This window comes from Muntiacus reevesi, chromosome 6 (genome assembly GCF_963930625.1).
Source record: "Muntiacus reevesi chromosome 6, mMunRee1.1, whole genome shotgun sequence".
Taxonomy (NCBI): Eukaryota; Metazoa; Chordata; class Mammalia; order Artiodactyla; family Cervidae; genus Muntiacus; species Muntiacus reevesi.
Genome location: NC_089254.1, coordinates 63,016,286 through 63,029,477, shown reverse-complemented (window position 1 = coordinate 63,029,477; position 13,192 = coordinate 63,016,286). Strand labels below are relative to the sequence as shown.

The 13,192-nt window shown below is 43.6% G+C and overlaps 1 protein-coding gene across 1 annotated transcript in view; it reads left to right on the top strand.

Moving 5' to 3' along the window:
- Nucleotides 1–212: 212 nt before the first annotated feature.
- WIPF3 (WAS/WASL interacting protein family member 3) overlaps nucleotides 213–13,192 on the top strand; it is a 78,272-nt gene continuing 65,292 nt past the window's right edge. The window contains exon 1 of the mRNA XM_065938727.1: nucleotides 213–352. The gene's annotated coding sequence lies outside the window, so the exon portion shown is untranslated. The remainder of the gene's footprint in view (nucleotides 353–13,192) is intronic.

The following is a 13,192-nucleotide window of genomic DNA, read 5'->3' as shown; positions in this document are numbered from 1 at the left end:
GGGACAGGCGCGCCCGGTGGCTGGGACCCGCCTCCCAGGTTCCAGAGCGACCCCGCCTGCCCGGGCCGCGTCCCTGCGCGCTGGGCGGCGGCGACTTCAGGGCAGGAGCCGGCGGAGCAGGTGGGGGCGGCGGCCCCGCCTCCGCGTCCCGGCAGCCCCAGAGCTGGCGGCCGGGAGGGAGCGACGCTCGCCGAGCTCAGCACCCGGCGCAGCGCGGCCACAGCAGCGCCGCCTGAAGCACCGGTGCTGCGGGACAGAGCCCGGAGCCTAGAGGCCGCGGCGGCGGCGGCGGCGGGGAAGCCGGCCAGAGACGAGTCCTGTCCTGTCCTGTCCTCCGCACGGCTGGCGGCAGGTAGCGGCTCCGCGCGCGTGCCCGGGTCGGCGCCGGAGGGACAGGGGATAAGCTGTCGCGGCGGCCGCTCGGGCCAGTCCCGGGGCGGATTGAACCCCCGGCGGGGCCAGGGGTGCTGCGCGCATGCTCGTGTCCGGGGCTCCCCGCCCGCGGCGCGGCGCTGCCCTGGAGCCCCTCGCTAGCTGCCCGCCGCGCGGTGCCTCCCGGCCCGGCTGTCACGGGACCGCGGAGAGAAGGAGGTCACCCCGGGGTTGCCTGGTTGTCTTCCCCCGACCCGACTCTCCAGGGAGCGGCCCCAGGCGCCAAGGCCGCCCCGGCCTGGTCGCCAAGCTCTCCCTTCCCGGCTTCACCCCGGAACAAAAGGCTGGGGTCTCGTTGGGGAAGGGGCTATCGCGGGATGAGCCGGGATGAGTAAAGAGCAACAAGGAAATTGCCGAACTGAAGGTGGCTTGGGGGATATATTGATAGAAGCCCCGGATGAAGAGGCCAATCTCGGAGATGGGAAGTGACTCGCGTAAGGTCACTCAGCTCGTGGTGACTCCTTTAGTCTCCGGACTCCCTTCCCAGTGCTCATCTCCAAGCCCCTGAAGCCAGTCGTGTGTGCTCCAGCGACTTAGGTTTCTCCACACATGGGTTTTAAAATCTCCTTTGGAGGAACCAGGGAGAAGGTGAGAGTCTATGGCACCCTCCCTCAATACACACCGGAGGCGAGAAGGAACGGGGATGGCGGAGCAGGGTTGGAGAAGAGGCCACTCCGGATCTCCGGGTGGGAGGTGGAGCACGGGGAGCCCAGCCCTGTCCCCGTGGGCAGCGGGCACAGACTCTCAGGAACAGAGCCTTCTGAGCATGGCTTGCCAGCCGCGTGGGTGTGCCTGCGACGGGAGCGGGGGCCGCGTGGGGCCCCGGTACGCTCTGCTCCCTGGAAAGAAGTTGTGTAGGGAGAGGCTGGAGGAGCCGTCCTGACGCTCTGGGACGCGCGCAAAGCATCCCCATCCCTGAAGCTCGGAGTGCTTTGTAATGGGCTCTATTTGAAAGGAAAGTTACTCTGTAGCAGGAAGATGGGCTATCACTTCGCCTCTCCGAGCTTGGGGGTCACTGGCTGCAAAATGAGGGCTTTGTTTTGCATAATCTGTGTGATTTAGAAAGTTGGTGCCTCTCTCCTCCTTTCCAGAATCTTTATCTCTTTAGAGGAAAGATTGGTCGTACATTTCTTGTGATCAGCAATAGTCATTATCACAGGGACTCCAGCCTTCCCTGAAAAAAAACTTTTTATGTAAACTTTAGCAAAGCTATTCATGGAGATGAAGCATAGATGAGGGGCTGCCTTTGGGCCTGATAATGGCCTAGACAGAAAGGGATGGAGGCTTCAGAGATGCTGGAAATGCTCCCCACCTTGAGCTAAGTAGTGATAACACAGGGGCACACATTTAGATATTTGTAAAGTTATTTCTGTGTGATTTACGCACTTATGAAAAGTGAAAGTCACTTAGTTGTGTTGGACTCTGCAATCCCATGGACTGCAGCCCATCAGGCTCCTCTGTCCTGAAATTCTCCAGGCAAGAATGCTGGAGTGGGCTGCCATGCCCTTCTTCAGGGTATCTTCCCAAGACAGGAATGGAACCTGGGTCTCCTACATTGCAGGCAGATTCTTTACCATCTGAGCTACCAGGGAAGCTCTTGACTTACACACTTGACTTATGTTTTACCTCAATAAAAAATAAATAAGAATTTAATGCTAAAAATCCACTCACTGTGGTAGCACACAGACTGGTATAGTTTTCTAGCTAATGCATTTTAGAGATACATTTAAAAACCACAAAAACGAAATCAGAAAAATTAATGAATAATAATAATATAAAAGGGACAGGTAGCAAAGAAAGTTTAGCCATAATGAGAAATGAAATACAGACTGCAGAGTGCCTTACCAAATGCCTTTACATGAACGACCTCATATGACTCACAGTTCTTTAAGGGCAATATTGTTATTGTGCCTTTTTTATGGAGGAGAAAATAAAAGGTCACAGAGGTTAAATACCTTACTCAGGGGAGTGGAGGGTTGAGAACCTGGCTACACAGATCTCAAATTCTGTACATGCAACCACAGATAGGAAATTTCCAGCCACTAGAATCAGGGCAGAACTATCAGGGTGACAGATACTTGAAGGCTGGCTTCGCGCCGTTCCCCCTTTTGGTTCCTTTCCAGGAGTTGCTGTTATTTTCATATAATTGTGAGTGTGAGATCATGTCACCAACTGAAGCTAGCCAGCAGCAGACGGGATGAAGGAAAGAAATGTGTGTGTATCTAAGAATGTACAGTTTTAGGAACAGGAGAAAGCCAGCTGAGCTAGCCTGGCAACACTGTTTTCAGGATTTATTGTTCAGAAATCATAAAATACAGGTTGTGATTTTGAAAGTGAGTTAAATACATACAAAGAATAAACAATACAACCTAGAAAAGATCTGAAAACCAAAACATAATTCACTCTAGAAAAAAACATGTAGGATTTTCACTAGGGAAGAATAGCCAACTTCCCTACAGTCTAGAATTTATAAATATATATTTATTAATGCTGAAGTTTAAAAAAAAACCTACAAAAATAACTCAGCAGAAGGACAGAAATTTGTTTTCCAGCAAACGTGTTATAAACATACTTACACTTGGTGCGGAAATATTTGAAACATGAGGGTACAGGAACATTTTATCTAGAGAACGATTTTGAGAAATGTGTCCTCAAATGTGTTCTTCTAGTGATTTTATACTTCTGCCTAAAATGCAGAACCCAGAGGAGTAGAATCGTGTTCGTCTTAGCAGCCAATACCACATTGCAGAGTTGAATGTGTCTTGCTTTTGGAACTGGAAAGTTTTGGTTTGGAGAAGCCGGATTAAGTCGGGCAGCTAAAGAGGTATCTGGATGGATGTGCTTTGCCGAGTGCCATCCAGCGTGATTCTGCATCACCAAGTTATCTTTAGGCGAGTTTTGCCACGTCACAGTGTTCCTGCCATCTGGCTGCGGGAATATTTAGAAAGGAGTCGTAGTGTTTGACTGACTCTGCTGAGAGCATGACAAAAGAGACTTTGAGAGGGAACTATTAAATATGAGTTAGGGTTGGTGAGAAAATGATTAATTGCTTCTTATTTAGCCCTAGCACAAAACCCAAGAGACAGACGATTCCCAGCTGATGCCGAGCAGGTGCAGCACATGTGTTTTCTCACTGACTTCAGCCAAGAGTGCACTTGAAACTTCCCCTTTGCAATTCTAGTTGGGTCTTTCCTTCGACCTGCCCAAGCAGGAACCCGATCCATTTTGCAGCAGGGGAATCATGTGGTGAACTACCTTGCTGAAGTGCCAAAGAGATAAGTGATGCAGAGCAAATGTGGCAAAAATGCCTGGGGAGCATTATGTGGGCCAGACACTGTGGAAGATTTTCGAGTGCATCTTGAAGGAATATTCATCCTGTGTGGGCGATGTACTTCAGCGAGACACTGAACGTGAGATGGCCGCATGCAGAAAGGAAGCGCCAGCCCTGTTGATGGACTGTAAGCCTTCGGTGCTGCGGAGTAGCTAAGGGGGCAGTAGAGAGCTTGTGAGAACTTGTGTCCAAATGGGTGCAGGTGTGTGTCAGACCAAGATGCCCAGGCTGCCATCCACTATGCCTGAAGAGCCAAAGGCTGCCTTGTCCTGGAGGCTTTTGTGCCTGGCTAGGCTAAGAGCTTTCTACATATGAAATCAATCCAACAGTCCTGTAAGGGAGCTGATTCTTCCTACTCCCATTATCAGGCTTTGCAGTGGTAAAGAATCCACCTGCCAATGCAGGAAATTAAGGAAACTAGGAGACACTGGTTCAATCCATGAGTCAGGACGATCCCCTGAAGGAGGAAATGGAAACCCACTCCAGTATTCTTGCCTGGAAAATCCCATGGACAGAGGAGCCTGGTGGGCTACAATCTAAGGGGTCGCAAAGAGTTGGACACAACTGAGCGACTGAGCACTCCTGTTATCAGATGGACACAGGGGCCAAGAGGTAAACCACTCTGGGAATGATCATGCCACGCCCTGCTCTGGTTCTGTCAGCCAGCTCATAAGTCCAAGATGCCCTTTACCTGTCTGACTCTCCTTTATTGCACGTGCACTCCTGGAGGGCAGGAACTATGTCTGCTTCACCTCTTCCCAGCACCTGCATCATTGGTGGCAGGTGATGAATAGTGAATGAGTGAGTGAATGAATGGATATATTCATATTTAAAGACCAAAAGCCAATTTGGATTAACTGTCCTTTTGACTTTTAATGTCTTATTCCTCTCTGTAAATATGGATCATCAGGCATGATTGTACAATTGACATCTCCTTTAAAGCTGAAGGATGTTAAGCTCAGCCTATAGGATCAGAATGCCTCTGCTTCTTTTAGAAATTAAATATAATTATTTCTTCTTTTGTAAAATGTTTGTAATTCAAAATATTTGGGTTTGAATCTTGCATTCATCACTTGGTTGTATGACATTGGACAAATTACTTCACCTTTCTGTGTCTCAGTTTTTTCATCTGTAGAGTGGACCTAGTAATAATACTACTTATCTCCTATTTAGGGTAAATAACCTAAGTTAAACCTACGACAGTGCTTGGTTCATAGCAACGTCAATAAATTAGCTATTATTATTATTGTCGTTATCATCTGATGTTTTAAAAAAATTTTGCCTGAAATGCTCTTCGTTCCATAAAGCATTAAAGGAGTTAACAACATCAGATTAATAGATAATGAAACAGCAGTAAAGAGAACACACAGATTAAAAAGCAACATAAAATTAGAAGGGGGCTTCCCTGGTGGCTCAGTGGTAAAGAATCCAGGTAAAGAATCCCAGAATTCAGGACACATGGGTTCAATCCCTATTCTGGGAAGATTCCACATGCCATAGAGCAACTAATTCCATGTGCCACAACTACTGAGCCTGTGCTCTGGAACCCAGGAGCCACAACTACCGAGCCCATGTGCCCTAGAGCTCATGGAGAAGCCACTGCAATGAGAAGTCCTTGCACTGCAACTAGAGAAAAGCCCACACACAAGGAAGACCCAGCACAGCCAAAACTAAATAAATACAATTATTTTGAAAAAGATAAAATTAGAGGTAGTTTAGTGAACAAGATTATGTTATAAGGTGCAGGTAATTTCTAGAGATGAGTTTAAGGTTTGGTCTAGTCTCTGGAGATGAGATTAAAAATTTGTCAGAGCTTCCCAGTAGCCAAAACAAAGAGGGAAACACAAATAGTTACCTGATCCACAGTGACCATGAGATAAAAAGAGATCAGTTACACAGCTTTTCCTGGTCCTGGAACTTGGGATGGCTTTCTCCTGGCGAGTCCTCAAAGTCTCTGTTGCCATAGAGACCAAAGTCTTCAACATGGTTCCTTTCATGAAGACAATGGAAATTTTGTGGTGGAAGGTAATAATAATAAGTGTTTCCTAGAACGTTACTGACTGCAGTTCTGGAGACATACTCCCAGAGCACAACCCTATAGAAGCTCTTCTGTGAAGGGCCAGAACACAGTGGTTGGGGGATGTACTGTTTCCTTAGCTGTGCTTACTGAGTTCCTGGGAGAGTAGAAAGATTCTTTCTTCCAAACATTATAGTTCTTGTGAGAATCAGGTGAACAGTCCTATCTTTAAGAACATTGGTTCTGATAGAACCTATATAAATGAGCCAGATCAGTTTACTTTATCCAGAAAAAGTCCAAAGGTGTCATCATGCATGTATACTCGTTAATAGATGTGTTCATGAATTTTCTTAATACTGGTAATCCCATAATCTCCCTTTAGCTACTGTTTGGAAAAATAAATATCCAGTGCTCTGTACTATCTTTTAGGCCCCTTAAGACATTTATTACCTCTTGGTAGTAAGAATAAGTGATATTTGATTTTTAAACTTTTTTTTTAGTACTTGAAATAATGGACTTGTCTTTTTAGTCTCGTGTTATATATATATATAATGTATATATTATATATATATAATGTATATATTAATGTATATATTAGCCCAAATATGATTTGTATCAGTTAGGATTACATTCAGCAGCCAAAACAAACAAAACAAAAAGCAATGCACACATGAGAATCTGGCTTAAACAGATACAAGTGTGTCTTGTAGAAATAGACTCCCAAGAAAGAAAGTCCAGGGTTGATCAGTTCAGTTCAGTTGCTCAGTCATATCCGACTTTTTGCAACCCCATGGACTGTAGCACGCTAAGCCTCCCTGTCCATCACTAATTCTCAGAGTTTATTCAAACTCATGTCCATTGAGCCCGTGATGCCATCCAACCATCTCATCCTCTGTCATCCCCTTCTCCTCCCACCTTCAATCGTTCCCAGCATCAGGGTCTTTTCAAACCAGTCAGTTCTTCGCATCAGGTGACCAAAGTATTGGAGTTTCAGCTTCTGCATCAGTCCTTCCAATGAAGGACTGATTTTCTTTAGGATGGACTGGTTAGATCTCCCTGCTGTCCAAGGGACTCTCAAGAGTCTTCTCCAACACCACAGTTCAAAAGCATCAATTCTTCAGTGCTCAGCTTTCTTTATAGCCCAACTCTCACATCCATACATGACCACTGGGAAAACCATAGCTTTGACTAGATGGACCTTGGTTGGCAAAATAATGTCTCTGCTTTTTAATATGCTGTCTAGTTTGGTCATAACTTTTCTTCCAAGGAGCAAGTGTCTTTTAATTTCATGGCTGCAGTCTTGGCTGAAGAAGGAGCTCCAACAGTGTTATCAGAGAATCAGCCTCTTTCTATCTTCCTGCTTCACTATCCTCACCATGTAGAACATCATCTGAAATCTAGTTGCTTCATGGTCACAATATGGCTGCCGTATCTCTAGGCTTACATCTTTAGGCAAGAAGAAAGTGTGTTAGTCGCTCAGTCATGTCCAACTCTTTACAGTCCCATGGACTCTAGCCCACCAGATTCCTCTGTCCATAGAATTCTCCAGGCATGAATACTGTAGTGGGTGGCCATTTCCTTCTCCAGGGGGACTTCCCAACCCAGGGATTGAACCTGGGTCTCCTGTATTACAGGCAGATTCTTAACCGTCTGAGCCACCAGGGAAGCCCCAGGTGAGGAGAAAAGAAAGGTATAAATACCTAAAGAGTGAGGGCCCTTCTTTTAGGGAGGCTTTGCCTTTTAATATAGAAAGTGATGGCCTCTCCAGCTACTTCTGGCTACATCTCATTGGCCAAAATGGTGTCACAACTGAACTGAACTGATCAGCCCTGGACTTTGTTTCTTGGGAGTCTATTTCTACAAGACACACTTGTATCTGTTTAAGCCAGATTCTCATGTGTGCATTGCTTTTTGTTTTGTTTGTTTTGGCTGCTGAATGTAATCCTAACTGATACAATGTCACACATTGGCCAAAATGCTCTAAAATGTAAAATCTGAAAAATCAGATAGTTTTAGCTAGGTAAACTGCAACTGCTTCCCCCACCCCACCCCCCTCCAACTATGGCAGTTGCTCTAAGGAAGAAGAGGAAATGGTTATTGAGTAGGCAACAAGAATTATCAACCACTTGACAAGACCTCCATAATTAGCCTGTCTAATTATGTCCTTGACTTAATTAGAAACTACAAAACGTGACTCAGTAATTTAAAATGTTACACTTTTTTAGTTTTTCATGCAATTAACATTAGAAAATGAAACACACCCAGCTGTCTTATGTAGATTCCTAAACCTCTGTTACCAGCCTTGCTTCTTTTCTAAATTTCAGATCCAAATTTCCATTTGCCAAAAGGACCTCATATGCTTCAAATTAAACTCACTTCTCCCCTCCTATGCACCACCCCCAACACCCACACATTTGTTCCTGTCTTTCTTAATTAATACTAGATTGTCTTGGCAAGGAGCCGTGGGGTTATCCTAGGATCTTCTCTCCCCACCCATCTCCAACATCCAAATTTTTATCCTCCTTGGCTCTACCCCACTGCAGTTACTCTAATTCAAATAAATATCCATCCTTGCTTGTGTGAATCCCCAGATAGATCTACCTGCTTGCTACTTCTTCTCCCTATAATTCATTTTCCACAATGGCCCCTAGGGTGCTGTATGTAAAATGCTGCATCTAACATGTCTCCTTTTTTAAAAAATTAAAAGAAATAAAGCTCAGACTCCTGAACAGCCTAGCTCTGTGAACACCATGCTCACTGGGACTGTTTGCCACACACCGCATACATGCCTACATGGCAAAGCTTTGCTCATTCCCTCCCCACTCCCTTCAATCACCGAAGACCTGACTCAGAGGTTTCTTATGCTTTTCATGGTCCATAAGCCATGGAAGCAATTAATTATCTTTTCATTTATATTTCCAGAACACTTGATATTTCTATTTATATGTTTTTGCCCTGGATTCTGCTTTGCCTGATATTAATCATGCTGCACAACTTAAAAAATAAAAAAGCAGCCTTATTACAATATAATTCACATACCATAAAATTCACTCTTTTAAAGTATTCAATTCAGTGGTTGTTAGAATATTCACACAATCACACAACTAACACCATCATCTTAATTCCAGAACATTTTTATCATCCTCGAAAGAAATCCATTAGACGTCCCTTCCCATACCCCTCTCCTCAGCCCTGACAACTACTAATCTACTTTTTTTTTTTGGATTTATCCATTCTGAAATTTCATATGAATGGAATCATGCAGTATATGATTGACTTCTTAGCATACTGTCTTTTGCATTTATCCATGCTATAGCATGTGTCAGTACTTCATTCCTTTTTATTGCTAAATAATAGCACAGCCATACTACATTTTGTTTATCCACTCGATTGATGTTTGGGCTGTTTCTACTCTTCGGCTATATTAAGCAATGCTATTATAAACTTTCATGTATAAGTTTTTGTGTAGGCAAATGTTTTCATTTCTCTTGGAGATATGTTGGAGTGCAGTTGCTGATCTTATGGTAATTCTGTTTAATGTTGTGAGGAACTTACAGACACTTCCAAAGTGGCTGCTCCATTTTACATTTTCACCAGCAAATTATGAGGGTTCTGTACCAATTTTTAGTGTCTACTTGAGTATTGTTTTCATTGTTTTATTTTCAAAGTTTTAAACATCACTTTGTTTTAGCTGTGTTCCTTGTAAAGGAAATACAGTTAATTTTTAAATCAATTTGAATATCTTTGTCCTTTAGTAGGAGAAGCTAATAATCTGTTTATAGTTATTATGATTACTGATATATTGGAATTTATTTTGTGCCTTTTATATACCATATGCTTTATTGTTACCTCTTTTTTCCCCCTTTTATTCTGCCATTCTAGCGAAGTGCCTGGCACATAGTAGCTTTCAATATGTAAATATTATAGGGCTTCCCAGGTGGCTCAGTGGTAAAGAATCTGCCTGCCAATGCAGGAGACCTGATTTGATCCCTGGGTTGGGAAGATCCCCTGGAGAAGGAAATGGCAACTCACTCCAGTATTCTTACCTGGGAAAACCCATGGACAGAGAAGCCTGGTGGGCTACAGTCCATGGAGTCATAAAAGAGTTGCACATGACTTAGCAACTAAACAGCAGCTGCAAGTGTTATGAGCTATCATTCCTGGATAGGAGCCATGTATCTATAGATTTATCTTTTTGTCAAGTATTCATTAATTACTTGATATTCATGTTTATAGTTTCACTCAGTGGCTATCATAGTGCCTAACACATGGAAGAAGCTCAGTAAATACTTTCTGCATTGACTGTGCCAAGGCCGAGATGCTTGTCAGAAGCTGGGTGAAGCAGTGGAGAGTGCACACGCTTAGGAGCAGTTCACTTGGGGTGAATGTGGCTTTGTCAAGTTCCAACTATTTGATCTCGGGCTATGACTTTACATCTTTGAGCCTTTGTTTCCTTATCTGTGAAATGGGGATTAGTGTCTGTCATAAAGAGCTACTTGGGGGGGATGGAAGATAATTATGTAAATAACAATCAGAATTGTTAACACAAGAAATCTGCTTCGTACATGTGGGCTATTGTTTTGCTAATGAACTGTTTAACAAAGAGCTCTCCCAGCCAGGCACATCTGTATGAAATCATCAACAATATCTGCCCGGTGAATAAACATAGTAAAAAAAAAAAAAGACTCTGGCCCCTTTGCTATGTGTCTGACGTAAATAATTATGACCCTAGTAGAAGAAGAGACATTTTTTTCTTCTCATATGGTAGAACCAAGAAAAAAGACCAGAGATGTAGTTGTATTTCCTTTCAATGATGTAGAGATAGATTTTAAGTCTGCTGTATTCCTTAGAGCTGTTTTTTGTTCTAATATTCTTCTAAACTTTTGAATGAAACATTTTTGTTCATCATGTTGCTCCCCAGTATTTCAGAGGAAGAATGAAGAAGCTTCACAAACAGGTGAGATAACTGCCTAAAACGAGGACGAGCAAGTGAACATTTTTTCCTGCATTTTAACAGCTTGTGTGTGACTTTTTTTCTGGTTTTCACCCAACTGTGTATGTCCTAAGGTTTTAGAAATTCACCTGCAGACTTGTAGAAGGAAGAAGGCTAAATCAAATCTGGGTTTATGTCTGATGTTGTGCATTCCTGGTGGTCATGGATGGTCAGTGAGTTTTGAGTAATGGTTTTAAGTAATGGTGGTTGACCTGTAGTCATTTTGATGTTGTCTATGTAAATTACGAATGCCTTAAATTATGAATCCCGAAGAATGATGGGTCCAGATACCTGTCTGTAAGACCTAGGAGTGCATTATTTGGGGACTGGAGAAAGAAAGCCACCTACTGTCTTTTCAGACCTGTTCCCCCCCTCCCAGTTATGGTGCTCTCTTGTTTTACTCCCATTTAACGAATGACTAGTTACACGAATGACTAGTTACAAATGGAACCAACTCACAAATAATTCATGCCTAATGGGCAATGATGTTTTAGAACTCTTCCTCATTGTATAATAACCATGTATTAACAGAAGAATTAAACCTTAGGGGTTATGGATTAGTTTGAGGAAAATTATTTTACTCTATTCTTGATTGTCTTCTGAGCCCACTTGGTCAGTCACTTTGACATTAGTGACTGGCTATAGGAGTGGTTACAGCTTTTGTGGAGGTCTGCATGCAGGACCTGGCCAGCAAAGCCCACAGTCAGCTCGCAGTATTGTTCTTTGTAGATCCAGCTTACTTAGACCAAATGGTCAAGACAAATTTATGTTTTTCTTTACTCATTTATTCATTTGTATTTACCTTTTAGATGTAGAGGGGTCTCCTAAGATAATGTAAAATATTAAAAAAAAATACTTCTCCACAATTGTCCCAAGTAAAGAAAGGAGTCCAAAGCTTTTTTGCAGTGGGTAGTAATGCCCACGATGTGGGCATATATGTGCTCAGTTGTGTCGGACTCTTTTGCAACCTGATGGACTATAGCCTGACAGACATCTCTGTCCATGGAATTTTCCAGACAGGAATACTGAAGTGGGTTGCCATGCCCTCCTCCAAGGGAGCTTTCTGACCCAGGAGTCAAACCTGTGTCTCCTGCATTGGCAGGTGGATTCTTTACCATTGCACCACCTGGGAAGCAATGCCCAAGATATATACTTCAGAAAGTATAAAAATGTAAAAACAATATACAGTATAAATTGAGTCTTTCTCACAGCTAGTCTCATAAAATTCTTCCAGTTGATTGTTTTACTCCTTGTCACTGTTTTCATCTATTCACAGCAGTGTGTTTTCTTGTGTTTTTCATCTATCACCTATCCTTTGTCCTATTCCTTTCCCGACTTTTTCTTTCTAGTTTTTTTTTGTGTGTAGATCTTGTGCTGGTTCTCTTTATTGGTTCCTTGTTGAGTATTCATTGTAGAATAAATTGTATGCTTTTTGTGTTTGTGTTAGTCACTCAGTCATGTCCGACTCTTTGAGACCCTGTGGACTATAGCCTGCCAGGCTCCTCTGTCCATGGAACTCTCCTGGCAAAAATACTAGAGTGGGTTGCTATTCCTTTCGCCAGGGGATCTTCTCAGCCCAGGGATTGAACCTGGGTCTCCTGTATTGCAGCAGATTCTTTATCATCTGAGTCACCAGGGAAGTCTAGACCAACTATTTGCAGGATAATTATGCGAGGAGAAGACCAGGGCAGGTTCTAGACCAGGCAGAGTTCTCTTTGGGTCAGAGAAGCACTCCTTATGACAGAGGGTGAGGGCAGGGAGAGAGGAGAAGAAAGAGAGAGAGAGGCTTTAGACAGCTCGTGATTTACTCTCTCCCTCGCCCTCCCTCATTTCTAGCAGTACACCTGCTGGAATGGCTTGTCTTTGCCTCCTTCCATGTTCCCCGGTATGTCTAGGGTCTAAGATCACCCCTGTGCTGTCCCACACACCCTTTTCCATTGTTCTAAACAAGTGCTGCTGCGATTTCCTCACCAGCTTCCTTGTAGGAGCCAGTGCTTTTCATTTTGGAGAATGACACTGTGAGGCCCGCAGCCGCAGGCCTGCCCTCTACGCTGTAGGCTACACCACCTTACCTGTACTCTGTATTTGGCTGTTCTGAGCATCAGGCAGCTCTGTCTCATTTACTGAAATTCAGGGTGACAGAAATCTAGTTTTTCCTCCCCACAATCGAGATTACATTTCTGAGATTCCCCTTCCTTCCTATTTTGAAACAGTTTCCAAGAAAAGGAAGGAACAGAGATGTTTTCACTCTACGATCTGAAAACCAGAAGACCTCCTTGAACTCAGTGTTGTCTTGAAAAGTGTTTTCTAATTTAAAAGACTAAAGTCTCATCTCTGCTGCCCTGTAGGCCAAGTGTCTCCTTTGCCAAGAAGCGACCATATCCTTAATTTAAAAATTACATTTGAAAGAATATTGCTT